This window comes from Mesocricetus auratus, unplaced genomic scaffold (genome assembly GCF_017639785.1).
Source record: "Mesocricetus auratus isolate SY011 unplaced genomic scaffold, BCM_Maur_2.0 Super-Scaffold_100003, whole genome shotgun sequence".
Lineage (NCBI taxonomy): Eukaryota > Metazoa > Chordata > Mammalia > Rodentia > Cricetidae > Mesocricetus > Mesocricetus auratus.
Genome location: NW_024429188.1, coordinates 65,910,430 through 65,937,806, shown reverse-complemented (window position 1 = coordinate 65,937,806; position 27,377 = coordinate 65,910,430). Strand labels below are relative to the sequence as shown.

At 37.9% G+C, this 27,377-nt stretch overlaps 1 non-coding gene across 1 annotated transcript; it reads left to right on the top strand.

Annotated features, from left to right (window-relative positions):
- The first annotated feature begins 12,326 nt into the window (after positions 1-12,326).
- Positions 12,327-12,433, top strand: LOC121140058. Its single transcript, XR_005876897.1, has one exon. It is a non-coding gene; the product is annotated as a U6 spliceosomal RNA (small nuclear RNA).
- The last annotated feature ends 14,944 nt before the right edge of the window (positions 12,434-27,377 follow it).

The following is a 27,377-nucleotide window of genomic DNA, read 5'->3' as shown; positions in this document are numbered from 1 at the left end:
TATTTAATGCAGCCTGCTTATTCTGTATATTGTTTTCTGCATGCATGTCCTTAGGGCTGACAATTTGGTATGCAATAACCATTTTGTGTGATCTTTCCAGAGGGGGAAAATTCCTGCTCTCATCATTCCTTAATTGTCTGAACTTCTTTTATAGGATTGAGACCCCGTCTCATCTACTTGTCCTCTTTACCATATCTGTTGTTGTTGTCCTTGTTCAGCTTATGTTTAGGCAGTTATGACAAAAAGACTTTACAGGTATAACTTCTGAGAGAAATAACTGAGAGATACAGTCCCACAGCAAACTCCTTGGTTTTCTATCTCTTATGAATTTTCTGACCCCTTTTCCACAGTGATCCCTGAACATTAGGTGTTGTGCTGTGTAGCAACTGTGTCCCTTAGGACTGGGTTGCACAACCTGAATTTTGATTTGCATTGTGGTTTTTTTTGTAATAGGCTCTCTCTGTTGCATAGATGAGTTTCTACTAGTGGTCACTCTTTTAAAGAAATGTGACTAATACACTACAGGTATCAAGTGCCAATTGCTCTTCAGTTAGTGATAGGGATGCAGGGACTTCTTTCAGTTCTATACTAGAATTTTTACTGATAATTATCTTGTGTAGGCCTGTTACTACAACCTCAGTTGACAAGAGTTTGTGTGTGCAACAACTAAGACATGTCCAGAAGAGATCATTTCACAACATTCCTCCTGATCCTGCAACTCTTACATTCTTCTTACCTCTTCTTTTGTGATGTTCCCTGGGCCTGGAGCTGGGGAAGTATAGAGGTCCCAAATACGACTAAGCACTCACAGTCTCTTAATCTCAGCATTTTCCAGAATTATATGTGTCTGCATTAACAATTACCCATTGTAATAAAAAGATTCTTTGACCAAAACAAGGAACAGCATAAATCTTCAGATGGAAGCATAAATATTTAGAAGGTAGTTTGATGATACGATCATTTAGGAAAGAATCACGACATTCTCTCTTAAAGCCTATGATTTTCCCATAAATACAGACCTGTTTTAGGAAATCATACTTTTTGGCCACAGGTCATAGTCCCTGTTTTCTCTATGGTTTTATTTGAACATATTGTGGGAACCTGTCTTTGTGGACCTTTAGTTAGATCCAGATGACTTGCCCAGTTGCTACCTGAGAGGGAGAGTGTGGATTTAGAAAAGGTAGGTAAAGACGCAAAGAAGACAGAGACACAGGATTCAGTTAGGAGGGCAATTCAGTGAAAACTGAGTGCCCCAAGTTTATTTTTCAACATTCTTCAGTGCTCTAACCAAAAGAGGGATATGGCAGAAGACTTCTATTATCATGTAAAAAGAGAAAACAGACTTTCTTCCCTTAATCCTCCAAGAATTTGGTAACCACACCTGTTATCCAGCCTTGAGGGTCAAAAGTAAACACACCTGAGACCAAGTCTGTTGTTATTTAGATAAGACACCCAAGGCCATGATCAAGCATCCTATTGCCTTTAGGTTTTTGACTTTTTAAGGATAGTTTTAACTCTCTGAACTTGAGGCAAGGTGAAGCAGACTCTTCTTTATGGGCTCCAACAACATTTAATTACATTTCAAACAATGGGATCTTTTCCTATTTATTTCTTATTTAGTTTTGTTATTTGAGACAGGGTTTCACTTTATAACCTTAGTAAACCTTGGACTTCTTATGCATCTTAGGCTGGTCCTACTATCCTTGTGTTTTAGCCTTCCCAGCACTAGGAAACCAGACATATTCCACAATTCTCATCCTAAATAATGGACTCTTAAAAGATTATGATGTTTATTACTTTTGTCATGTTCCATCAATGTTTAGTTTTTTTCACCTTTGATGATTACACGGCTTTTCCTAAAGAAACTTTTAAAGTCCTTCATTGAAGTTGAGTGACTCTGTCAAGAGTGGTCCTGAATAATAAGAGACAATATTGTCTACTAATCAGTGGTACTAACATTACACTGTAATATGGATGATAAAACAATTTTTATTTTGTGAAGTCAGTGAAATTGGATAGACTATATTTTCTTACAGACAATATAATTATTCTAGTGTATAAACAAATCTATCTTGACATCCAGGACCAAATACTGTCCATGTTATCTGTCATCCTTGATTATACACACTTTAGCCAAGCAAAACTTAATGAATGGAAATATATGTTGCTGGTCTGATGTATACCTTCTGTCTTTGTCATTTTGACAGTTTTTCATGAGATTGTTGGGCAATGATGAAACTGAAGAGGAAAAATGGTTGTGAACATCCACAGAACGGAATATCCTATTCACTTGATCATCAAAATCTTCCTTTTTTGATGTCATCCTCTATCAGGTATTCTTTTGTGGGTACACCTGCATTTATATTGTTCCCCTTTTATAGTTTTGGATACCTATGCAAAGGATTTGCCACCTAATTTTCAAGTGTAATATACTTAAGCCCTTGAATACATGACCAAATGATTATCCATAGCCCATAACTCAGCATGTACATTGTTATGGTTTGTTTATGTCTACCCTCAAAATTATTTATCATTCAAAGATGGTTACCTGATCTGGCTAGTTTTATGACAACGTAACAGAAACTATAGTCTTCTTATGGGAAGGAACCTCAATTGAGAAAATGCATCCATTTGATCAGGCTGTAAGCAGACAAGCTTGTATGGCATTTTCTTAGTTAGAAATCAATGGTGAGGGGCCATCCTTTTTTGGGGGTGACCGCAAAGCTGGTGGTCCTGAGTTCTGTAAGAAAGCTGCCTAATCAAGCCATAAGGAGCAAGGTAGTTAACAGAACTGATCCATATCCTCTGTATCAGCGTCTGCTTCCTGGTTCCTGCCCTCTTTGAGTTTCTATCCTGATTTCCCTGTGATGAACAGTGATGTAGAAGCATAAGTCAAATAAATCCTTTTCTCTCCAAGTTGCTTTTGTTATTGTGTTTCACCATAGTAGGAGTATCTCTAAGACAGTACCTCACCATCAATATGACTGTGCATGTAAGCAGAGGTCTTAAAGAAGTTCTTAAGGCTGAGCATCCCAGAAAGCTAGAACAGTAATTGAATGGGATCCATGCCTTTGAAAGACAGATATGCTAGTTGTGTGTACATGGATGAAAGTCATGTACTGAAACAGTGAAGAAACCATTAACACTATCTTAAGTGGTGACTAAGATGCTGATTTCCCTGAAGAAGACAAGGCTGTTAGACTAAGGCTCTTGCTTCAGCTGATGACCTTCACTGTGCCAGACAATCTGCACTAGTCCATTAGGATAACCACCAATTCTTCATTAAGAATCCAGACTTTGGAACAGGGAACACTTTTAAATTTAATCTTCATTAACTATTGGAGGCATGCCTTCCAGAACCAACCCCCAGGTCTCCCCACACCTGTGTACCCAGCTCCAGGTGACCTTGGGTCCTCTTAGGGACCCCTTCCAGGCCCATCACCCACTCCCTCAATCTTCTGGTGGCTGCTCCTGACATTGTGAGGACCTGCCCATACAGGAAAGACATGAGCCCTTACAGACCCTACCCTCCGGTGGGCTGAGCTTCAGTTTCAGGAAAGAAGGAGACCAGTGGAGACAGAGAGTCCACACCTGAACTCACTGGAAGCAGTGATAGGAATAAGACAGTATGACAACACACTCAGCAATAGAAAGATGAATATAACTCCACCAGAATCTAGAGATCCCATTCCAGCAAGACCTGAAAACCACAACATAGATGAAGCAGAGACACAGACCTTAAGAATTATTTTATGAAGATGATAGAGACCCTCAAAGAGGAAATGAAGAAAACCTTTAAAGAAATAGAAGAAAAAACAAACAATGAATACATGAAATGGAGGAAAAGAAGAACCAAAATAATCAAGAAATAAACAAATCTCTTAAAGAGTCTAAAGACTGCCAAGAAAAAACAACCAAAGAAATGAAGGAAACAACCCAAACAGTTGAAAGAGTAAAGCTGAAAAAGAAACAATAACGAAAACACAGAATGAGGGGATGCTGGAAATAGAAAAGCTGGGAAATGATCAGGAACTACAGATGTAAGTATAACCAACAGAATACAAGAGATGGAAGAGAGAATTTCAGGTGTTGAAGAATCATTAGAGGATATACAGTCATCGACCAAAGAAAATCTCAAGTCCAACGAATCCCAAACACAAAATATACAGGAAATATGGGACACCATGGAGATGCCAAACCTGAGAATAATAGGTATAGAGGAAGGTGAAGAAATACAGCTCAAAGGTACAGAAAACATATTAAACAAAAACGTAGAGGAAAATTTCCCTAACCTAAAGAATGATATGCCTATGAAGCTATAAGAGTCTTACAGAACACCAAATAGACTTAACAAGAAAAAGAAGTCCCCTTGCGCATAATAATCAAAACATCATACCTACAGAATAAAGAGAAAATATTAAGAGCAACTAAGGAAAGTGGCCAGGTAGCATATAAGCCAGACCTATCTGAATTACACCCGACTTCCCAGTGGGAACTATGAAAGCCAGAAGGTCCTGGATAGATGTCCTACAAATGTTAAGGGAATAAGGATGCCAGACTGCTGTACCAAGCAAAGCTTCCAATTACCATAGATGGAGAAAACAAGATATTTCATAACAAAACCAGATTTGAATAATACATATCCACAAACACAGACTTACAGAAAGTACTGGAAGGAAAACTTCAAACCAATGAAGATAACTACATTCACAAACATAGGCAATAGATGAAACCACTTTACCAAACACCAAAAGAAAAAGGAGGGAGGAAACCACACACAATAATACTACCATCAATAAATTAAAAACAGCCAAGAATCAACAATCAATGGTCATTAATTTCCCTCAATGTCAATAGTATCAACTTGCCTATAAAAAGACACAGAACCCATCTTTCTGCTGCATACAAGAAACACATCTCAATGTCAAAGGCAGATATTACCTCAGAGTAAAGGGTTGGGAAAAGATTTTCCAATCAAACGAACCCAATAAACAAGATGGTATAGCAATCCTAATATCTAACAATTTAGACTTCAAAAGGGATGAAGAAGGATTTTTCATATTCATTACAGGAAGAAGTCCACCAAGATGAAGTCTCAATTCTGAACATCTGTGCCCCAAATACAAAGATGCCCACATTCGTAAAAGAAACATTACTAAAGCTCAAATGACACATAAAATCTCACACACCAGTAGTAGGAGACTTCAACACTCCACTGTCTCAAATAGACAGGACCTCCAGATAGAAACTTAATAGAGAAGCAAAAGAAGTAACAGAAGTAATGATCCAATTGGGATTAACATACATCTATAGAACATTCCATCAAAACACAAAAGGATTTACTTCTTCTCAGTGCCACATGGAACCTTCTCTATAATCGACCACATAATTGGAAACATAGCAAACTTCCACAGATATAAAAAAATTGGAATAACCCCTGGATCCTGTCAGAACACCATGCCTTAAAATTAAAATTCAACAACACAAGTTGCAGAAACCCTACAAACTCATGGAAATTGAACAATTCATAATTACACCATCCCTGGGTCAAGGAAGAAATAAAAAAAGAAATTATAGACTTCAAGTAATTCAATGAGAATATAGACACAACATACCCAAAATTATAGTACAATTTTAAAGCAGTGCTAAGAGGAAAGTTCATAGCACTAAGTGCCCACATGAAGAAACTGGAGAATAGTCACACTAGAGAATTAACAGAACAACTAAAATCTCTAGAACAAAAAGAAACAAACTCACCCAGGAGGAGTAGACACCAGGAAATAAACAAGTTGACTGCTAAAACCAACAAAGTAGAAACCAGGAAATAATTGTAAATAATCAATGAAACAAAGATTTGGTTCTTTGAGTAAACCAATAAGATAGACAAACCTTTATGCAAAATAAGCAAAAGGAAGAAGAGAGATCATACCAATAACAAAATCATAAATAAAAAGTGGGTATAAAAACGGGCAAAGTGGAAATCCAGAGAATCATCAGGTCATACTTTGAAAACCTGTACTCCAGAAAATACAAAAATATAAAGGAAATTGACACTTTAAGGACAAAACTCACTTACCAAAATAATTCAAGAACAGATAAGCAATCTAAACATACCTATAACCCCTAATGAAATAGAAGCAGTCATCAGAAGTATCCCTACCAAAAAGATCCCAGGCCTAAATGTCTTCAGTGTTGAATGCTAATAGGAATTCAAATAGTTAATTCCAATACTCCTAAAAGTGTTCCACACAACAAAAGCAGGAATATCATTGCCAAATTCTTCTTATGAGGCTACAATTATGTTGATACCCAAGTCACACAAAGACATAACTAATAAAAAGACCAATTTTCCACATGAACTTTGATACAAAAATACTCAATAAAACACTGGCAAATAGGATCCAAGAACATATCAGAAAAATCATCCACCATGATCAAGTAGGCTTCATCCCAGGGATGCAGATATGGTTCAACATAAGAAAATCTATCATCATAATTCACCATATAACCAATCGGCAAAGGAAAGACCAAATGATCACATGATCATCTCACTCGACGCTAAAAAAGCATTTGACCAAATTCAACACCCCTTCGTGATAAAGGTCCTGGAGAGATCAAGGATAACAGAAACATTCCTGAATATAATAAAATCAATATACAGTAAATGAACAGATAACATCAAACTAAATGGAGAGAAACTCAAGTAATTCCTCTAAAGCCAGTAACAAGACAAAGCTGTTCACTCTGCCTCTCTCTTCAACATTGTACTTAAAGTTCTAGGTAGATCAATAAGACAAAAAAGGAGATCAAGGGAATACAAATTGGAAAGGAAGAAGTCAAACTTTCACTATTTGCAGATGATGTGATAGTTTACATAAGTGACCCAAAAAATCTATAAGATAACTCCTAGAACTGAAAAAAAACTTAAGTAAAGTGGCAGGATACAAGATTAACTAAATAAAATCAGTAGCCCTAATATATACAGGTGACAAATGGGCTGAGAAAGATATCAGAGAAACATCACACTTTATAATAGCCCCAAACAACATTAAATAGCTGGGGAAAACACTAACCAAATAAGTTAAAGACCTGTATAGCAAGAACTTTGAGTCCTTTAATAAAGAAATTAAAGGAGATACCAGAAAATGGAAAGATCTCCCATGCTCTTAGAAAGGTGGGATCAATATAGTAAAAATGGCAATCTTGCCAAAATCAATCCACAGATTCAATGAAATCCCCATCAAAACACTGCCACAATTCTTCACAGACCTTGAAAGAAAAATAATCAACTTTATATGAAAAAACAATATACCAAGGATAACCAAAACAACACTGTACAATAAAGGAACTTCCAGAGGCATCAACATCCCTGACTTCTAGCTCTATTATAGAGCTATAGTCCTAAAAATAGCTTAGTATTGGCATGAAAATAAATAGACAAGTAGACGAATAGAATCGAATTGATGTCCCTGCTGTAAACCCACACACCAAAACCACTTGATTTTTGACAAAGAAGCTAAAATTATACAATGGAAGAAATAAAGTACCTTCAATAAATGGTGCTGGCATAACTGGATCTTGGCATGTAGAAGACTGCAGATAGATACATGTCTATCGCCATACACAAAACTGAAGTCCAAATGGATAAGAGACCTCAACATAAATCCAGCCACACTTAACTTCTTAGAAGAGAAAGCGGGAGATACCCTTGAACAAATTGGTACAGGAGACCACTTCCTGAACATAAGACCAGTAGTACAGACACTGAGACCAACACTTAACAAATTGGACCTCCTGAAACTGAGAAGCTTCTGTAAGGCAAAGGACACAGGTAACAAGAAAAAAGGCAGCCCAGAGAATGGGAAAAGATATTCACAGACCCCATATCCCACAGGGGGCTAATCTGCAAAATTTCCAAAAACTCAACAAATAAGTCTCCAAATCACCAAAGGATCCAATTAAAAAGTGGGCTACAGAACTAAAAATGAATTCTCAATAGAGGAGGCTAAAATGGTTGAAAGACCCTTAAGAAAGTGCTCAACATCCTTCGCCGTTAGGGAAATGCAAATCAAAACAACTCTGAGATAACATCTCACTCCTGTCAGAATGGCTAAAATCAAAAACTCCAATGACAATTTATACTGGAGAGGATGTGGAGAAAGGAGAACAATTCTCCACTGCTTGTGGAAGTACCAACTTGTACAGTCACTTTGGAAGTCAATATGGAGATTTCTCAGGAGAATGGGAGTCTATCTACCACAAGACCCAGTGATTCCACTCTTTGGCATATACCCAAAAGATGCACATTCATGCAACAAGGATGTCTGTTCTACTATGTTCAAAGCAGCATTATTTATAATACCCAGAACCTGGAAGCAACCTAGATGCCCCTCAGTAGAGAAAATGTGGTACATTTACACAATGAACTACTATTCATCAGAAAATAACAATGGAATCATGAAATCTGCTGCAAATTGATGGTACTATATGAAACCATCCTGAGTGAGGTCATCCATTCACAAAAAGACAAACATTGTATGTACTCACTCATATATGGGTTTTAGTCATGGCTCAGGGGCATACCAGTCTGCAATCCAACCGTCAGGGAGTCTGGGAATCAGGTAGGGCCCTAAGAGGGATATGCATGGTACCCAAGATAAGGGGAATGAGCCAAGACCTCCTGAGAAGAATGGGAGAATGGGGGCAGGGAGGGAGCCAGGAAGAGGAGCAGAGGATATTAGGAGAGGAGAGGAGGACATGGGGGAGCAGGAAGATTAAGATGGGGGAAGAATAGAGGAGAACAAGATGAGAGATACCATAATAGACAGAGTCATTATAGGTTTGAGAAGAGACTTGTCACTAGTGAGGTTTCTAGAGATCTATAAGGATGACACCAACTGACAAACTAAGCAATAGTGTAGAGACCACATTAAATGCCCATACCTGATAATGAATTTGATAACTTCCTCATATGCCATCCTAGAACCTTCATCCAGTGACTTACCGAAGCAGAGACAGACCCCCACATCTAAACATTGAACTTACTCCTGGAACGCAGTGACAGAGGGAGCACTGATGAGCAAAGTGTTCAAGACTGGGCTGGTGAAACCCACAGAAACAGCTGACCTGAACAAGGGGGAGCTCTTGGACCCCTGTCTCATGGCTGACAGACCAGCATGGGACTGATTCAGACACCCTGAATGTGGGTGTCAATGAGGAGGCCTGTACAATCTGTGGGGACTTGGGCAATAGATTGGTGTTTGTCCCAGGCATACAGATGGATTTTGGGTGTCCCTCCTACACTGAGGGATGCTCTCTCAGCCTAATCTCTTGGTGAAGGACCTGGGCCCTGCCATGGCAGAATCTGGGGATCCTCCACAGATGGTCTCACCCTCCCTGGGGATTCGAGTGGGGATTGGGTGGAGGCCTGCGGTAGCTGGAGGGGGTGAGGTGGAGGAGGACAGGGAGCTGGGATTGACATGTGAAGCAAGCTCGAAATAAAAAAAGAAACCTAAAAAAATCTTTAATTGTTATAATTATAGCAAGCTTATATCAACAAAGATGTCCTTGTTGTATGAATTTGCATCCTTTGGGTATATGCCTACGATTGGAATTGCTGAATCTTGAGGTGGACTGGTTCTCATTTTCCAGAGAAACATCCATACTGATTTCCTAATTGGCTGTACAAAGTTGCACTCCCACCAGCAATGTAGAAGGATTCTCCTTTCTCCATATCCTCTCCAGCACAGACTGGAGAGGTCATTGGTGTTTTTGATTTTAGCCATTCTGACAGCTGTAAGATGATATCTCAGAGTTGTTTTCATTTATCTGATGGCTAAGGATGTTTATCAATTTCTTAAGTGTTTTTCATCCATTTTAGATTTGTTTCTTGAGAATTCCCCGTTTAGTTCTGTACTCCACTTTTTAGTTGAATTATTTGGTGTTTTGGTGACTAGATTCTTGAGCTCTTTGTATATTTTGGAAATCAGCCCTCTGTCAGATATGGGGTTGGTGAAGATCATTTCCCATTCTGTAGGCTGCCTTTTAGTTTTGTTGACTGTCTTTTGCCTTGCAGAAGCTTTTCAGTTTCAGGGGATCCCATTTATTTATTGTCAATCTCAGTGTCTTTGTTGCGGGCATTATGTTCAGGATGTGGTGTCCTGTGCATATTCCTTCGTGGGTACTCCCACTTTCTCTTCTCAGAGATTCTGTGTGGCTGAGTTTTGAAAAAAATGTCATCATTTAATATGTCTACTTTTCCTTTTAAGGAAACATAACAAAAAAGGGTAGAGGGAAGTGAATAAATTTCCATCATAGCTCACATTTAAAATGGACAAATGGTGAGGTTTTCAAGCAATCCTTTTGAAAATCTATTTTAAAACTATATTTACTCCTAATTGACATTATGACTCTGATTAAATTCATGGAAGTATTATGTAAGTGGTAACTGAATACTCTTGGATATATGGTGATTTGGTAAGAAGAGTAATAAACATTATTAGGCAACTCTCCAAGTTTTACTATTTTGAATTGCCTACTGGAGGTTGTATACCCCCCCTGTTGTTCTGTCTCTCTGAACTACTTATGAGTATATTGTTTACTTGGTTTTAACTTGGGTGCAGGTTTCTAACATTTTACTTATTGCTTCTCTATTTGTAATAAAAAAATCTATTACATATTTCCATGAAGAGGATATTTATTGCAATACTTATTACCAGGTTAGCATTTCAAGTCTAGTCTGAATTTATGAACGCACTTATAAAGCAAGGCAGAACAATCTTTACAAAGGGCAATATTTTTCTTTTAGTGATTTGGTAAGTCATTTATTCTTAATTATTTCATCCCCTTTCCCATTCCAGCCCCACTTTACATTTTTAGAGAATGAAAATAATTAAGCAGTTTTCTTTGAAATGGACATAAAGTCTGCTAGATGTCTTCCTAATAATTGCTTTTGTCACATGAAAAAATGCATATTGTTCAGAGTGTCACATGTCATTAAGAAAAATGTTTATGTAAAGTCAATACTACTAGGATAAATTCATTTTTCATGAATAATTCTCTGCCAAAGAAGAATAAATATTACTGTTAACTTTTTGTGACAAATTGGCAATAACAGGTCTGAGTGCTGTTTGCAAACAGTGAGAGCAGAGGAAAACAAACTTTTTGAAAAAGGACAGACATATCAAATTTAAATCTACTCCACCATCATAATGCCAAATGGTAAAATAAGCAAATCTGAATTCAGGAAAAAAATGGTTTTTCACTATTGTTTTAGTTTTGATGTGATTTCTTTTATTCATTTTATTTTGTTCTGACAAACACAAAACTATAGATGATATTAAAAATGCTGTCCTATAAATGATTTATGTAACTTTTAGAACACTTCTTTTTTAATTTTTATTTTTAAATTTAAATTTAAATTAGAAACAAGGTTGCTTCAAATATCAATTCCAGTTCCCTCTCCCTTTCCCTCCCCTCCTCCCACCCCCTCCCACCAACCCCTCCAATATCCCCTCATTTCCCCAGGGAGGGTGAGGCCCTCCATGGGGTTGTCTATAGTCGGTCATTTCATCCAGGGCAGGGCCTAGACCCTCCCCTGGGAGTCCAGGGTGAGAGTGCCTCTCTCATTATTGGATGGGCATCCAAAGTCGATTTGTATACCAGGGATAAATAGATTACCTAGGCCTCCTCACTGACACCCACTTTCAGGGGGGACTTGGTCAGTCCCATGCTGGAATCTCAGCCATCAGTCTGGGATTCAAGAGCTAAACCCTGTCAGGTCAGCTGTTTCTGGGGGTTAAACCAGCCCAGTCCCAACACCTTTGATCAGCAGTCCTCCCTCTCTGTCACTGGATACCTTGAGTTCATCTCAGTGTTTAGCTGTGGGAGTCTGCCTCTGCTTCCATCAGCCATTGAATGAAGGTTCTGTTTCTCAGACTCTCTGGTCATGGGATTGTAGGCTGGTGGTTTATAAACCATCTATATCTATGTATAAGACACTAATTATATCTGTGGGGAGGATTTTTCTTTCAGAGTTGGGGCTCAAACCATAATCCTTGCTCATATAATTTTTCACTCACCCTGTCTGGGAATATATTATTTCTCTTCTCCCACTTTTATTTTTGAGAGTCTAAAGGTTAGTGTATGCAAGAATGAGTAAAAATATACAGTTTATGACTTTATAAACCATCTTTCCATGAACTTGTAGTGAGTGAATTAATTTTCCCATTCCATTGGTTTGAAAATTATAATTCTAATAAACTTTATTTGGTTCTTTACTTAAAGGGGAATCATCTTGAGTTTTCAAATGTCTTAAGATCTCATCTGTTCTCACTTCAGCAGCACATATACTAAAATTGAAACGATACAGAGAAGAATAGCATGGCTCCTGCACAAGGATGACACACAAGTTCTTGAAGTGTTTCATATTTTTCTCCCATGCTCTTGGATAGGTAGGATCAATGTAGCAAAAATGGCAATCCTACCAAAAAGCAATCTACAGACTCAATGCAATCCCCATCAAAATCCCAGCACAATTCTTCACAGAACATGAAAGAACAACTCTCACCTTTATACAAAAAAATCCAGAATAGCCAAGACAATCCTGCTCAACAAAGCAACATCAGGAGGCATCACCACCCATGTCTCCAAGATCTATTATAGAGCTATAGTCCTGAAAACAGCTTGGTATTGGCACAAAAATAGACAGGTAGACCAATGGAATCTAATTGAAATCCCTGGTATTAACCTATACACATATGGACACTTGGTTTATTGAAAAAAAAGCTAAAATTATACAATGGAAAAAAGACAGCATCTTCAACAACTGGTGCTGGCATAACTGGACACTGGCATGTAGAAGACTGCAGATAGATACATGTCTATTGTCATGCACAAAACTTAAGTCCAAATGGATTTAAGACCTCAACATAAATCCATTCACACTGAACCTGTTAGAAGAGAAATTGGGAGGTACCCTTGAATGAATTGGTATGGGAGACTGCTTCCTGTGCATAAAATCAGTAGCACATACACTGAGATCAACAATTAATAAATGGGACCTGCTGAAGCTGAGAAGCTTCTTCAAGGCAAAGGACAAAGTCAACAAGACAAAAAGACAGCCCACAGAATGGGAAAAGATATTCACTAACCCCACATCTGACAAAGGACTGATCTCCAAAATTTAAAAAGAACTCAAGAAGCAAGTTTCCAAAACACCAAAGGATCCAATTAAAAAGTGGGGTACAGAACTAAATAGAGAATTCTTAATAGAGGAGTCTGAGAAGTACTTGAGAAAGTGCTCAACATCCTTAGCCATCAGGGAAATGCAAATCAAAACAACTCTGAGATACCATCTTACTCCTGTCAGAATGGCTAAAATGAAAAACTCAAATGACAGTTTATGCTGGAGAGGATGTGGAGAGATGGGAACACTCCTCCACTGCTGGTGGGAGTGCCAACTCGTGCAGCCACTATGGAATTCAGTATGGAGATTCCTCAGAAAAATTGGAATCAGTCTACCACAAGATCCAGCAATTCAACTCTTAGGCATATATCCAAAAGTTGCCCATTCATACAACAAGTACATCTGTTCCACTATGTTCATAGCAGCATTAGTTGTAATAGCCAGAACCTGGAAGCAACCTACATGCCCCTCAACTGAAGAGTGGATAGAGAAAATGTGGTACATTTACACAATGGAGTACTACTCAGTGGGAAAAAAAAAACAATGGAATCTTGATATTTGCAGGCAAATGCATGGCACTAGAAGAAATCATCCTGAGTGAGGTAATCCAGTCATAAAAGACAAACTTTGTATGCACTCACTCATATTTCTATTTTAGACATGAATCAGGGGAGTACCTGCCTACAATCCCAGTACCAGAGAGTCGGGGAAACAGGAAGTACCCTATGAGAGATATACATGGTACCCGAAAGAAGGTGAAATGAGGCAAGATCTGAGCATACTGGGAGTATGGGGTGGTGGAAGGGAGCCAGAAAAAAGAAAAGTAGAGAAGAGGAAGGAAGAGGAGGACATGGGAGAGCGGGAAGGATGAATTGGGTGAAGAATTCAGGAGAGCAGGATGAGAGAGACCATAGTAGAGGGAGCCGTTCTAGATTTGAGGGGAGATCAGGCACTAGTGAGATCTTCAGAGATATACAAGGATGACACCAATTGGCAAACAAAACAGTAGTGGAGAGTCTATTTTAAATGCCCCTCCCTAACAATGATTTTGACAACTGTCTTTCATTCCATCCTAGAACCTCCATCCTGTGACAGAAAGAAGCAGAGGAAGACATCCACAGCTAAACACTGAACTGAATTCATGGAGCCCAGTGACAGAGAGGGAGGAGTGATGAGAAAGGGGTCAAGACTGGGTTGGTGAAACCCATAGAAACAACAGACATGAACAAGGAGGAGTTCTTGGACCTCAGACTGATGGCTGAGTGGCTAGCATAAGACAGATCCAGACCCCCTGAATGTGGGTATCATTGAGGAGACTCAGGCAATCTATGGGGCTTTAAGTAGTAGATCAGTATTTATCCCTGGCACACAAATGGACTTTGGGTGCCCATCCCACAATGAGGGATACTCTCTCAATCGAGCCACTTTGGGAAGGGCCTGGGCCCTCCCGGGAACAAAAAGATAGACTCTAAATATCCCCCATGGAGGGCCTTATCCTCTCTGGTGAATGGAATGGGTATTGGATGGGAGCAGGCATGGAGGAGAAAGAGAGCAACTGAGACTGACATGGGACACAAGCTTGTTTCTAATTTAAATATATAATTATAAGTGTTAATAATCCAGTATTTGCTTACTTTTTTAAAGTTTGCAACTAATCCAGAATTAGTCTTATGTTCTTCCCTATGATTACAATGAACGTAGATATATTTTATAGAGAAACAAATTTTCCATTACTTTGTTTTTCATACTTTGTCTGGGTGATACAACTGGCCAAAACTGGAAGCCCTGTACTGCTCAGGTTTGTTTAGTCATTTCAGTAAGTATATATAACATTCTTGGTTGTGTCTTTTCTTAATTTAATTTTCTTTTATTGAAATTTATTTTTCATACAATATATTCTGAATATGACATTTCCTCCTCCAACTCCTCTGAGATTCTTCCCACCACCAATTACACCCTAATCCACCCCCTTTTCAGTTTCTCTTTAGAAAAAAATTAGGCATCTGAAAAAATAATAATAAGATTAACAATGAACAAACAAATCATAATAGGACAAAACAGACAGACGAATAACGGCAAAAGAAAAAGCACAGAAAAAACATATATAGAGGCAGAGTCACATACTCTTTCCCACAGAGAAATTTCATAAAAACACAAAACTGGGGGCCATAATGTATATTCAAAGGACATGTAAGGAAGAAAAAACAAATAAAATAAAAAATAAAATTATTAAATGCCCTGACTAAACATTATACTACAAAAACCCTCCAAAGATTTTTTTTCTGCTTGTCATCTTGTGCTGGGTGTAGGGCCTGCTATCAAGGGTGCTTTGGATATTCAGACTGACCCTGGTGGAGAAAATTACTTTTCCATTTCTGGGAAGCTAGCAGTTGGACAAAGCTTCTGGATTAGGGGTGGGTGCTTTTGTCTGCTTCTGGACTTAGCACTGGGACCCCATCTGGTACAGATTCATGCAGGCCCTAAGCATGCTGCTTCAGTGTCTGTGAGTTCATATGTGCCTCAGCCCTGTGGTGTGTAGAAGGCTTTGTTTTCTTGATGTTTTCCATCGTTGACTCTTACAATTTTTTTTGCCCCCTATTCCTCAAAGTGACCTGAGCCCTGAGAGGAGGTATTTGATGGAGACATCCCATTTAGGACTTTCCAAATTCTCCCATTCTGTCTAGTTTGTCTTGCTGTGGATCTCAGCATTTTTTCCCATCTATTGCTGGTAGAAGTTTCTCTGATAATGACTGACCAGGCATTGATCTATGATGATAGCAGATTATCATTAAGAATAATTTTATTGCTATATGCTTTTATCTTAACTGTAGTATTTTGTTTCACCCTAGGTCCCTGGGGTTTATGGTCCCAAGTTCTTCACCACTTTAGAAATGTCAGGCATGGATTCTTACTTTGGGAGTGGGACATAAGTCCAATCAGATATTGATTGTTTACTTGCACAAGATTAGTGCCACTATTGTACTACCATATCTTGCATAAGGTCATTTTTGTAGGCTCACTTATGTCTCTTCCATTTATAGTATTGTGGAACAGGTATTTTTTAGGGTTTTTGGTTTTGGGTTTCTTTTACATTTTGTAATGTATCTATTTCTGAATATATTTTGTGACTTTTTAAAGAAAAGTTTTTTTGTATGTGTATGTATGTGTATATAGATAGTTTCATGGCTTCAATCTATATTTTGTCCTTAAAACTTTGTGAGTACTGGTAGATTTTATTTACAATATACCTCATAACTTTATTTAACATATTTTATGTACAACCATAGGACAGTTGCAGAAAATATAAATATCTGAAAAAATATTAAAATAAAATGCAAACACTAAGAAACAAGAGCGCAAAAACAAAATAATTTTTGTACAAGGTAAATGTTCCATAATTATTCCATTGATAATCATTGAGAAGATGTGGAATAGGCCACGCATGAAGTCACGTGTCTGTAATCTCTTTGTTAGGGAGGCAAAGGCAGAAGGATTATTGAAGGTATGTTGTCAGCATAGTCTACATAGCAAGACTATGCCTCAAAATAAAAGAACCAGAAAACCAAAGCAAAATGTTAAACAGAATAAGATTGTTTACAAAGCTTTAATGTTAATAGAAAAAAAATAATTTCTAAACTACCCTCTTTTTATTAGCTAACTTTTACTAGTTTTGTTAGGAGATGTTGAATGAACTATGAGCAACGCCATCCACAATATATTATATTTTGTGTAAATTTTGCAATTGTTTTCATAATAAATTACTATGGTTTGCAAATTTTAATTGGTTTGTGTAATGTAGCTATAGAATTCTCTGTCAGATACGAGGCATATGGTCAAAGTATATACTACTTGTGTTTATTGTGTTTGGGTGTTTGGCTTTTCTCCTATCCAAAGTAAAATGTACTTCCTTTTAAAATCTAAGTGACATAACTTGTCATACTAAGATGATTGACATATGTATTATATTTTGAATTTTACATCTAAATAAATTTTAGTAAATTCTCATAATAGCTCTGTGAGATTAGGATTAAGAGCTACAGTACTGTGATAAAAAAATTACTGGTATCATACACAGATCACACATATGCCAAATGTGAATATGACAGTAAAGATTCAAACATGCACATAAATTTTGCTATAAGTCTCATGGGAGGTATTCCAATTCCATTAAATCTGACAGGCTTTTTTTCCAAAAGTGTTGCTTTTTCTTTTGCAGTAAATAATCACAACCTTGTATCTGTGATTTTAATGACATATAATAAAATCCAAAATAGTTTTCCAAGTTAAATATTAATATTTCTCTTTTTAAATATTTTCTATTAAAATCTGTAATAACACCTTACTCTATAATGCATCAATTTTTTTCAGTAGCTTTCTAGTTGGAATTCAGTTATTTTGGAAAAGGATAAATGTATCAGACAATTTGTCTTGTTGTTTTCATTTAAATTTAAATTAGAAACAAGATTGTTTCACATGTTAAACCCAGGTCCCTCTCTCTTTCCCTTCCCTCCTCCCACACCCTCCCACCCCCCCCCCAGTACTACCTCCTTTCCCCAGGGAGGATGAGACCCTCCATGAGGGTGTCCATAGTCTGTCATTTCATTCAGGGCAGGGCATAGACCTTCCCTAAGAGTCCAGGGTGAGAGTACATCTCTCATTGTGGGATGGCACCCAAAGTCCATGTGTATGCCAGGGATAAATACCCAAGGCCCCATAGATTGCCTAGGCCTTCTAACTGATACCCACATTCAGGGGGTCTTCATCAGTCTCATGCTGGATTCCCAGCCATCAGTCTGGGATTCAAGAGCTACCCCTTGTTCAGGTCAGCTGTTTCTGGGGGTTAAACCAGCCCAGTCTTTACCCCTTTGCTCATAAGTCCTCCCTCTCTGTCACTGTGTTCCTTGAGTTCAGCTCAGTGTTTAGCTGTGGGAGTCTGCCTCTGCTTCCATCAGTCACTGGATGAAGGTTCCGTTTCCCATACTATCATACAGCCACTTTAGAAATCAGTATGGTGGTTCCTCAGGAAAATGGGTATCAGTATACCTCAAGACTCAGCAATTCCACTCTTAGGCATATACCCAAAGGATACACATTCATACAACATGGACATCTGTTCAACTATGTTTATAGCAGCATTATTTGTAATAGCCAGCACCTGGAAGCAACCTAGATGCCTCTCAACTAAAGAATGGATAAATAAAATGTGTTACATTTACACAATGGAGTACTACTCAGTGGAAAAAACAATGGAATCTTGAAATTCACAGGCAAATGGGTGGCACTAGAAGAAACCATCCTGAGTGAGGTAACCCAGTTACAAAAGGACAAACATGGTATGTACTCAGTCATATATGGATATTAGACATAGAGTAAAGGGTTACCAGCCTACAATCCATAACTCAAGAGAAGCCTGGAAGCATGGTCAACCCTAAGAGTGACATACATGGTCCCCCAGAGAAGGGGAAAGGAGCAAGATCTCCTGAGAAATTTGGGGGCATGTGGGGAGAGGAGATGGAGCTCCAAGAATAAGAGGGGGAGAAGAGGAGGAGAGAGGATGACGTGAACAATCAGGAAGATTGAGTCATATGGAAAATATAGGAGAACAAGAAAAGAGTTACCAAAATAGAGGAAGCCATTACAGTTCTAAAGAAAAATATTGGACTATGGAAATGTCCAGTGATCTACAGTGATGACCCCACCTAAGAATATAAGCAATAGTGGAGAGGCTACCTTAAATGCCCTTCCCCGATAATGAGACTGATAACTACCTTATATGCCATCCTAGAGCTTTCTTTCATCCAGTAACTGATGGAAGTAGAAGCAGATACTCACAACTAAAGACTGATCCAAACTCCTGGAATCCAGTATCAGAGAGAAAGAAGAGATGAGCAAAGGGGTCAAGACCATGCTGATGAAACCCTTACAAACAGCTGACCTGAACAAGGGGGATCTCATTGACCTCAGGCTGACAGCTGGGAAACCTGACTGACCCAGGCTGACAGAGTAGGACTGACCCAGACCCCTTGAACTTGGGTGTCAGTTACAATGACTTGCCAGTCTACAGGGCCTCTGGTAATAGATCGGTATTTATCCCTAGTGCACAAATGGACTTTGGGAGTCCATTCCACATAGAGGGATACTCTCTCAGCCTAGACACACAGGGGAAAGCCTAGACCCTGCTCCAAATGATATGACAGACTATGAAGATGCCCCATGGAAGGGGGTATCTGGTGGTATCTGTCCACTGTTAAAAGTAGGACATTAAAATGCCTTGCTATTATTGCCTTAGAGTCTGCTCATAAATTTGTTAATATATGTTTTACATATTTTAGTGCTTGAGTACTATACTAATCTGTTTGCATTGCTGTGGCAAAATGCATTAGACTAGACTAGTAACTTAAACGATAGGTATTAATGTTTTCGAATTAATAACTTTTGTGTTTGGGTGTGACTGTTAATATCATTCTATCTTCTGGAATTTTCTGCATAGAGAGACATGGGAAGGGGAAGACAAAGATAAAGAAGGGGTACAAGGACAGAGAAGCAGAAAAAAATTTATCTGGTGCCTGTTTCTTTTGAAATCACCAGCTCTGTGCTCCATGTTCTCAGTTACATTTGGGCACCAATGCAGTCATATTATGGGTTATGACTTAAACATGAATTTTAAGAAAACAAAATTCAGCCTACCCCACTTATTATCTTCTATTTTTGAACACATAAGTAAAAGCTTATAAACTCACATTTCACTTCAGTGTGGACAATGATATCAAGCTATTCACCATGAACAGACCAAAGACATAATTTTACAAAAATTCAACTTTTTATTGGGGTTTCTAACAAACGTATGATTGAGTGGTTACTTAAAAGAGCAAGGATGACTCAGTACCACCTGTCTTATCAAAAAGCGTACCCCCAAATGAGTAATGCCTCATAAAAACTACAACCTTGGAGCAAAAACTAAAACCTTGGAGCTCATTGTATAACTTTAATGCAGCTCAACATGTCTCAGAGATATCTCCTCTCTGTAAAGTTGGTCTTGTCTGAGTCTTCTCCTCCAGAAATTGTTCACATTTTCTATAAAGCTGGACAAGTAACTCTTGATAATCTTTTAATTTTCTACTTTCCATATGTGATATTTTGTTTGTCTACCGAGTTTCACAAGCAACCCACACCTGAAACAATATTTCAATTCAGAGGAAACTGATATACAAAACTCATGCCCCAGGTACACACACACACACACACACACACACACACACACACACACACACACGCACGCATGCTGCATGCATGCGTGTGCATGCATGCACAATAAACAGACATTTGTATGATCTGCTAGCATAGATTGTTCTGATTTCAGATCAGATTTAATATTGAATATGTGGTATTAAATGTGTACCCAAAAGAAATAAATTTAGAAAATTCCATGCAAGGCTCTACATTCAGAAAAATGTTATAGGCAGTTATCTACTTAAAGTAGTAATTGACACTTTGATCATGGATGAGATTGTTAAAGAAAAAAATCAACAATGAAAGGATAACCAGTTCAAGGAATAATCACTGAGCAGCTCAAAAGCTCAGTGAATGTTTAGATAGAGTATAATAAGATTTTCAAGGAGGCATGAAGAGCATGAGGAAGAAAATAATTGTAGTGATACAATGTTTAATGAAGAAAGGAATGAGTAATAAAATTTAGTATTGCTGAGAACACATTTGCCATATTCCATTAAAGTCAAATTTGAGTATTAAATAAATATATGAAACCATCAAATAATACAAATAATGAAGTCATTTTTTCAAACATAATTGCTTGGCCAATGACTCAGGCATACACTGACTAGTTCTCACAATTAAATTTACTCATTCTACTAATCTGTGTATTGCCACGAGGCTGTGGCTTACCAGTGATGCTCCAGTATGTTACTGCTTTAGTGGTTTCATGTCATCTCCTCAACTCCATCTTCTTTCCCGCATCTCTGTTTGGAATTCCTGCCTAGCTATATTTTCCCTATTCAATGGTCAAAACAACTTTATTCATCAACCAATAAAAGCAATGCATATTCGCAGCATACAGAAGAACATCCCACACCCATCAGGACTTGTGTTCTAAACACTTTTTCACCAGTGACAGGATTTCTGTCATTGCCACAAAAGATACACAATGCATAAATAACAGCCCTTGAGCCATGTGCCTCCCCTTGTACACTAGAGACACTGAGGGCTACTTCTGCTCATAAAAATTGGGGAACAAAGAAACACTTCTTATGTGATTCTGAGTTTTGTAACTGAAGACGGTAGAATCCTGAATAATGTGGGAAGTTATTTATTTTTACATTTAAAGTTTATTTCAACTTATAGACCATAAGATGGCAGTATTGTTCTTTCAGATGCTTTGTAAAAGTTATTTGGAAAAGGTGAAATTTCGATGAACTTCAGACACTAAATTATGCCTTAACAAATTATGCTTTGTATATCTTAAATTGGAGATATGATTCCTCTACTTGAGTTTCTGACGGAATAATTACAAGAACAGTTATTAAAAGTACTTTTTATGCTGCTGGTGTTTCTCAGCATGCAATTAAGGGCTGTACACTTTTGTATCTAACAAAATGCAGTCTGAGAAATATCAAGAGTCTATAGTGTTGTAAAAGATACTATACATTCAGAGAAAAAGAAACAGAAGAGCGATCAAAGAGAATAACCTATAAACTACTTGCTCTTTGAATCTTCAATAATAACAGAAACAGAGATGGTTAATTTTATCCCCACACACATTTGTGCACATGTTCATACTCTTCCCTACATATAGGAAGCTCTAGGGATAGAACTGAAAGCCTCATAAATATTATATAAGTCCTATACCACTGATCTATATTGCCAGCCTGACTAATTATTCTTATTGTTACTCTTATTATTATTATTCCCATGTCCATGTCAAACAGCTAACAACCCCTGCTAATTTCAGCTCTGGGTATACAAGATGCTCTTTTTTACCTCTACAAAAACATGTATACACTTATTACAGACACACATACAATAAATCTTTTAGAAGGCACTTGATTTCTCAGAGTTAGAGTGGTTACGAGCCATTCGACATGCATGTTGGGAATCAAACTTGGGTTCCCTGGAAGAGCAGAAGAGACTCTTAAACTCTGAACCATCCCTACACCCCCTCCTCAATTTTTCTAAATATATCCAGGAATAGCCTATATAATGGCATTCATATTAACAAAAATATATTTAAATATTTTAGCAACTATGTATACCTGATAAAAGTAGTGGGCCTGCTTGGATAAATAAACACTACCTATGTGGTGTCTGGGCAATTTACTTGGTCATTGAGGAAGGACATTAATGCACATACCTCTACCAGATGAGATAGATGAGAGATCTCTAAGAATTGCAACTACCTTATATGATCACTTAATTTTAGATAAACTGGTATGGAATAAGTATTTTTAGCTTTTGTTTTTCCTAAACATTTATTTATTTTCATTTTGTTGGAACATTTAGACCCTTGAAATTACTGAACATAGTTATTTTTGTATAGCATTGCTCATAAGTGATATTGCTTGAATGTCTTGAGGTAAGTTGTGTAGATTATAACTTGAGAATATTTTTATATTTCTTCATCCACGAATTTCCTCTCAATATGTAATCTATACAAATTGAAGTGATAGCACATTGCCTTGGGGAAGATATGTGGGCATAGACAAAATGAAAGTTTCCTGTTAGGAGAGAGAATTGAGGTATAGATAAAACAATATCACATAAAAATAGAATTCATTTTTTACAAAAATAAAAAGTGCCCCAGGAAATAAAAAGAACCAAATGATTATAGGACTGCTTTTAATGTGGATGACCCCAAGCCATATGCAGGTATCAGCTCAGGAGCCCTCTAGACTTCAGGGAAAAGGTGAAGACAGATTTACTTATGTAAGCATTTCAATACATTTAACCTTGGTATATTTTGGTATTTGGTAAACACTGGTACATAAATATAGATTGTTCCCAAAGTAATCACCACTGATAGCTTGGCGCTCAATGTGATGGATGAGGTAGTGGAACCTTTTATGAATTGATTTTGTGGAAATTAATCATTATGGTTGAACTTTCACCCCAGCCCTTGCATCCATATGCCCAAAGACTCTGGGATATTATAGTGGAAGTTCCACCCAAAATCCCCTCCCCTATCTTCCTCCAAACCTCAATGCATCACAGAAAGCCCACCACATCATACAGTCTGATTTTTCTAGTTACTTCCATTAGCCTACAAATTTCAAGATGTCAATTTTTTAACAACTGAGTAATACTCCATTGTGTAAATGTACCACATTTTCTTTATCTATTTGTCTATTGAGGGAATCTAATTTATTTATAATATCTGGTTATTGTGAATAGAGTAGTAGTGAAAGTAGTTGAGCAAGTGTCTGTGTAGTAGCATGAAGTATCCTTTAGGTATATGCCCAAGAGTTGTGTAGCTAGATCTTAAGGTAGATCTATTCCCATCTGATTTCCATAGCGGCTGTATGAGCTTGCACTCCCACCAGCAATGCATGAATTCTCCCCTTACTCCATATCCTTACCAGAAAGAGTTACCACATGTTTTGTTGATCTTAGCCATTCTGACAGGTGTAAGATGAACTCTCAAAGTAGCTTTGATTAGCATTTCCCTGATGGTTAAGAGGATACTGGAAATTTCTTTGTTTCTTGATAATTTGAATTTCTTCAATTAAGAAATCTCTAGATATGTACCTATTTTTCATATTTTATTATTTTTTAATTTAAATTAGAAACAAGGTTGCTTCACATGTCAATCCCAGCTCCTTTATTCCCCTTCTCCCCCCTCCATACCAGCCCCTCCAGCCCCCACCCAATCACCACTCTGTTCCCCAGGAAGGGTGAGGCCCTCCATGGGGGACATCCAGAGTCTGTCATTTACTTCAAGGCAGGGCATAGGCCCTCCCTGAAGAGTCCATGCTGAGAGAGCATCCCTCATTGTGGGATGGAGACCCAGAGTTCATTTGTATGCCAGGGATAAATACTGATCTGCTACCCAAGGTGCCATAGATTGCCTAGGCCTCCTCCCTGACACCTACATACATGGGGTCTGGATCAGTCCCATGTTGGCTTCTCAGCCATTAGTCTGGTGTCCAAGAGTTCCCCCTTATCCAGATCAGCTATTTCTGTGGGTTTCAGAAGCCCAGCCTTGACCCCTTTGCTCATCAGTCCTCCCTCTCTGTCACTGCGATCCAGGACTTCAGTTCAGTGTCTAGCTTTGGGTGTCTGCCTCTGCTTCCATCAGTCACTGCATGAAGGCTCTAGAATGGCTTATAAGGTAGTCGTCAATGTAATTATCGGGGAGTGGCATTCAAGGCAGTCTCTCCACTATTGCTTAATTAGGCAGTGGGTGTCATTTTTCTAGATTTCTGGAAATCTCACTAGTGCTAGATCTCTCCTCAAACCTACAATGACTCCCTCTTTTATGGTATCTCTCATCCTGCTCTCCTCTATTCTTCCCCCGACTCAATCTTCCTGGTTTTCCATGTCTTCCTCTCCCCTCCTCTTCTCCCCCTCTCTTTTTCCCAGATCCCTCTCCCCTCCTTCCCCCCATGCTCTCAATCTGCTCAGGAGATCTTGTCTCATTGACTTTCTCTGAGGTACCATGCATATCTCTCTTAGGGGCCTACCTGTTTCCCAGACCACAATGTACAAAGCTATAAATTAATATTAGAAATATCTGTGGAAAAATTACTCAATATGGTAATTAAGAACAGGATCCTTTACCAATAATTGCTAATAAAGTGACTGAAACAATTTTTGAGAAAAATTAAAATAGAAGAAAATGTACCCAAAACAATACAATATAGCATGAATGATTCTAAGTAAGTTGTATCAACCAATTAATAAATTAGTAAATGCATTAAATAAATTAGTATTTCTCACCAAACAATTAGAAAACTGAGAATAGAATAAATGAAATACAAAATTATTAGAAGCTGAAAATAAATAATATAAGGAATCCAACTTCACAGTCTTACAATACATGGCATAAGCCATGGATTCAGGATGAAGAAGCTGGATCAGAATCAAGTTTAGGTACCCAGGTTCAAGTAGCCCATTAGAGGCTGCAGAACATGACATCCAGGTTCAGAGATCTATATTTGACTGCAAAAGAAGCAGGGCACAGACAGAGTTCTTTTGAACTTTCCTTAGTAACTTATGACAGAAACCAGGGAACTTTCAAAGGAAGACATGGACTAACATGTGTGACCCAAAATACCCTTCCCACACACAGAAATGACACATGAAATGTATAAACACATGGCAAATTCTTTCAGTGTGTAAAGGTTATTTTTAATAAAATCAGAGAAAACAAAGGAAAACTCAAGCAACAAGCTACCTCCAAATGCAAAATTCAAGACAACTGTCTTCCAAAAACTGCCAGTGCCCTGGTTATAGCCAACAATGAAAATGCAACTCAAAGAAGCCATGGATATGTTCTAAGAGAAGAAAACCAACTGAGTAAAATAAAGAAATCAATTCAAGCTATGGTAATAGAATTTAATAAATAAATCAATATCCTAATGAAAAATCTCAGTGGAAAGCCTCACCAATAGACTGCAGCATGTGGAAAACAGAGTGTTAGAGCTGGAAGACAAGGTAGAAGAATAGGATCATTAAGTAAAGGTTAATGATAAATTAAAATGAAAATACATGGAACATGGACAGAGCTTAGTGACACCATAAAAAGGCCAAGTCTTTGAATTATGAACATGAAAAAAATGAAGGATACCAAAAGCATAGAAATTATTTTCAATGAAGTCATCAAAGAAAATGATCCTGAGAATACAGAAAAAGATCCACCCAAATGCAAGAAGCCTAAAGTTAGACAAGACAACGAAAGGAACTACCACAACACATTTTAGTCAAAATATTAAAACAGAATAAAGGGGCATTGAAAGTTACAAAAGAGAAGGATCATGGCAATTATAAAGGCAGGCCTATAAGAGTAACAGTAAATTTGATAGAATACTTTAAGTTCAGAAAACCTTGGAAAGATAAATTTCAAGTGTGGAAAGGACATGGCAGTCAATCCAACAAGGCAACGTCCAGAGGCATCACTATCCCTGACTTCAAGCTCTATTATAAAGCTATAGTCGTGGAAGCAGCTTGGTATTGGCACAAATATAGACAGGTAGACAAATGGAATTGAATAGAACACCCTGATATTAACCCACACATATATGAACACTTGGTTTTTTTACAAAGAAGCTAAAATTATACAATGGAAAAAGGAAAGCATCTTCCACAAATCGTGATGGCATAACTTGATGTTCGCATGTAGAAGACTGCAGATAGAGACATGTCTATATCCATGCACAAACTTAAGTCCAAATGGATCAAAGACCTCAGCATAAATCCAGTCACATTGAACCGGTTAGAAAAGAAAGCAGGAGGTACCCTTGAACAAATTGGTACAGGAGACCTATCACTGAGCATAACATCAGTAGCACACACACTGAAGGCAACAACTAATAAATGGACCTGCTGAAGCACAGAATCTTCTGCAAGGCAAAGGACACAGTCAACAAGACAAAAAGGCAGCCCCCAGAATGGGAAAAGATATTCACTAACCCCACATCTGACAGAGGGCTGATCTCAAAAATCTACAAAGAGTTAAAGAAGCAAGTCTGCAAAGCACCAAAAGATCCAATTAAAAAGTGGGCTATAGAACTAAATAGAGAATTCTCAATAGAGGAGACTACAATGGCCAAGAGACACTTAAGAAAGTGCTCAACATCTCTAGCAATCAGGGAAACGCAAATCAAAACAACTCTGAGGTACCATCTTACTCCTGTCAGAATGACTAAAATAAAAAACACCAATGACAGTGTATGCTGGAGAGGATGTGGAGAAAGGGAAACACTCCTCCACTGCTGGTGGGAGTGCCAACTTGTTCAGCCACTTTGGAAATCAGTATGGAGATTACTCAGGAAAATGGGAATCAATCTACCACAAGGCCCAGCAATTCCACTCTTAGGCATATATCCAAAAGATGCAAATTCATACAACAAGGACATCTGCTCCACTATGTTCATAGCAGCATTATTTGTAATAGCCAGAACCTGGAAGCAACCTAGATGACCCTCCACTGAAGAGTGGGTAGAAAAAATGTGGTACATTTACA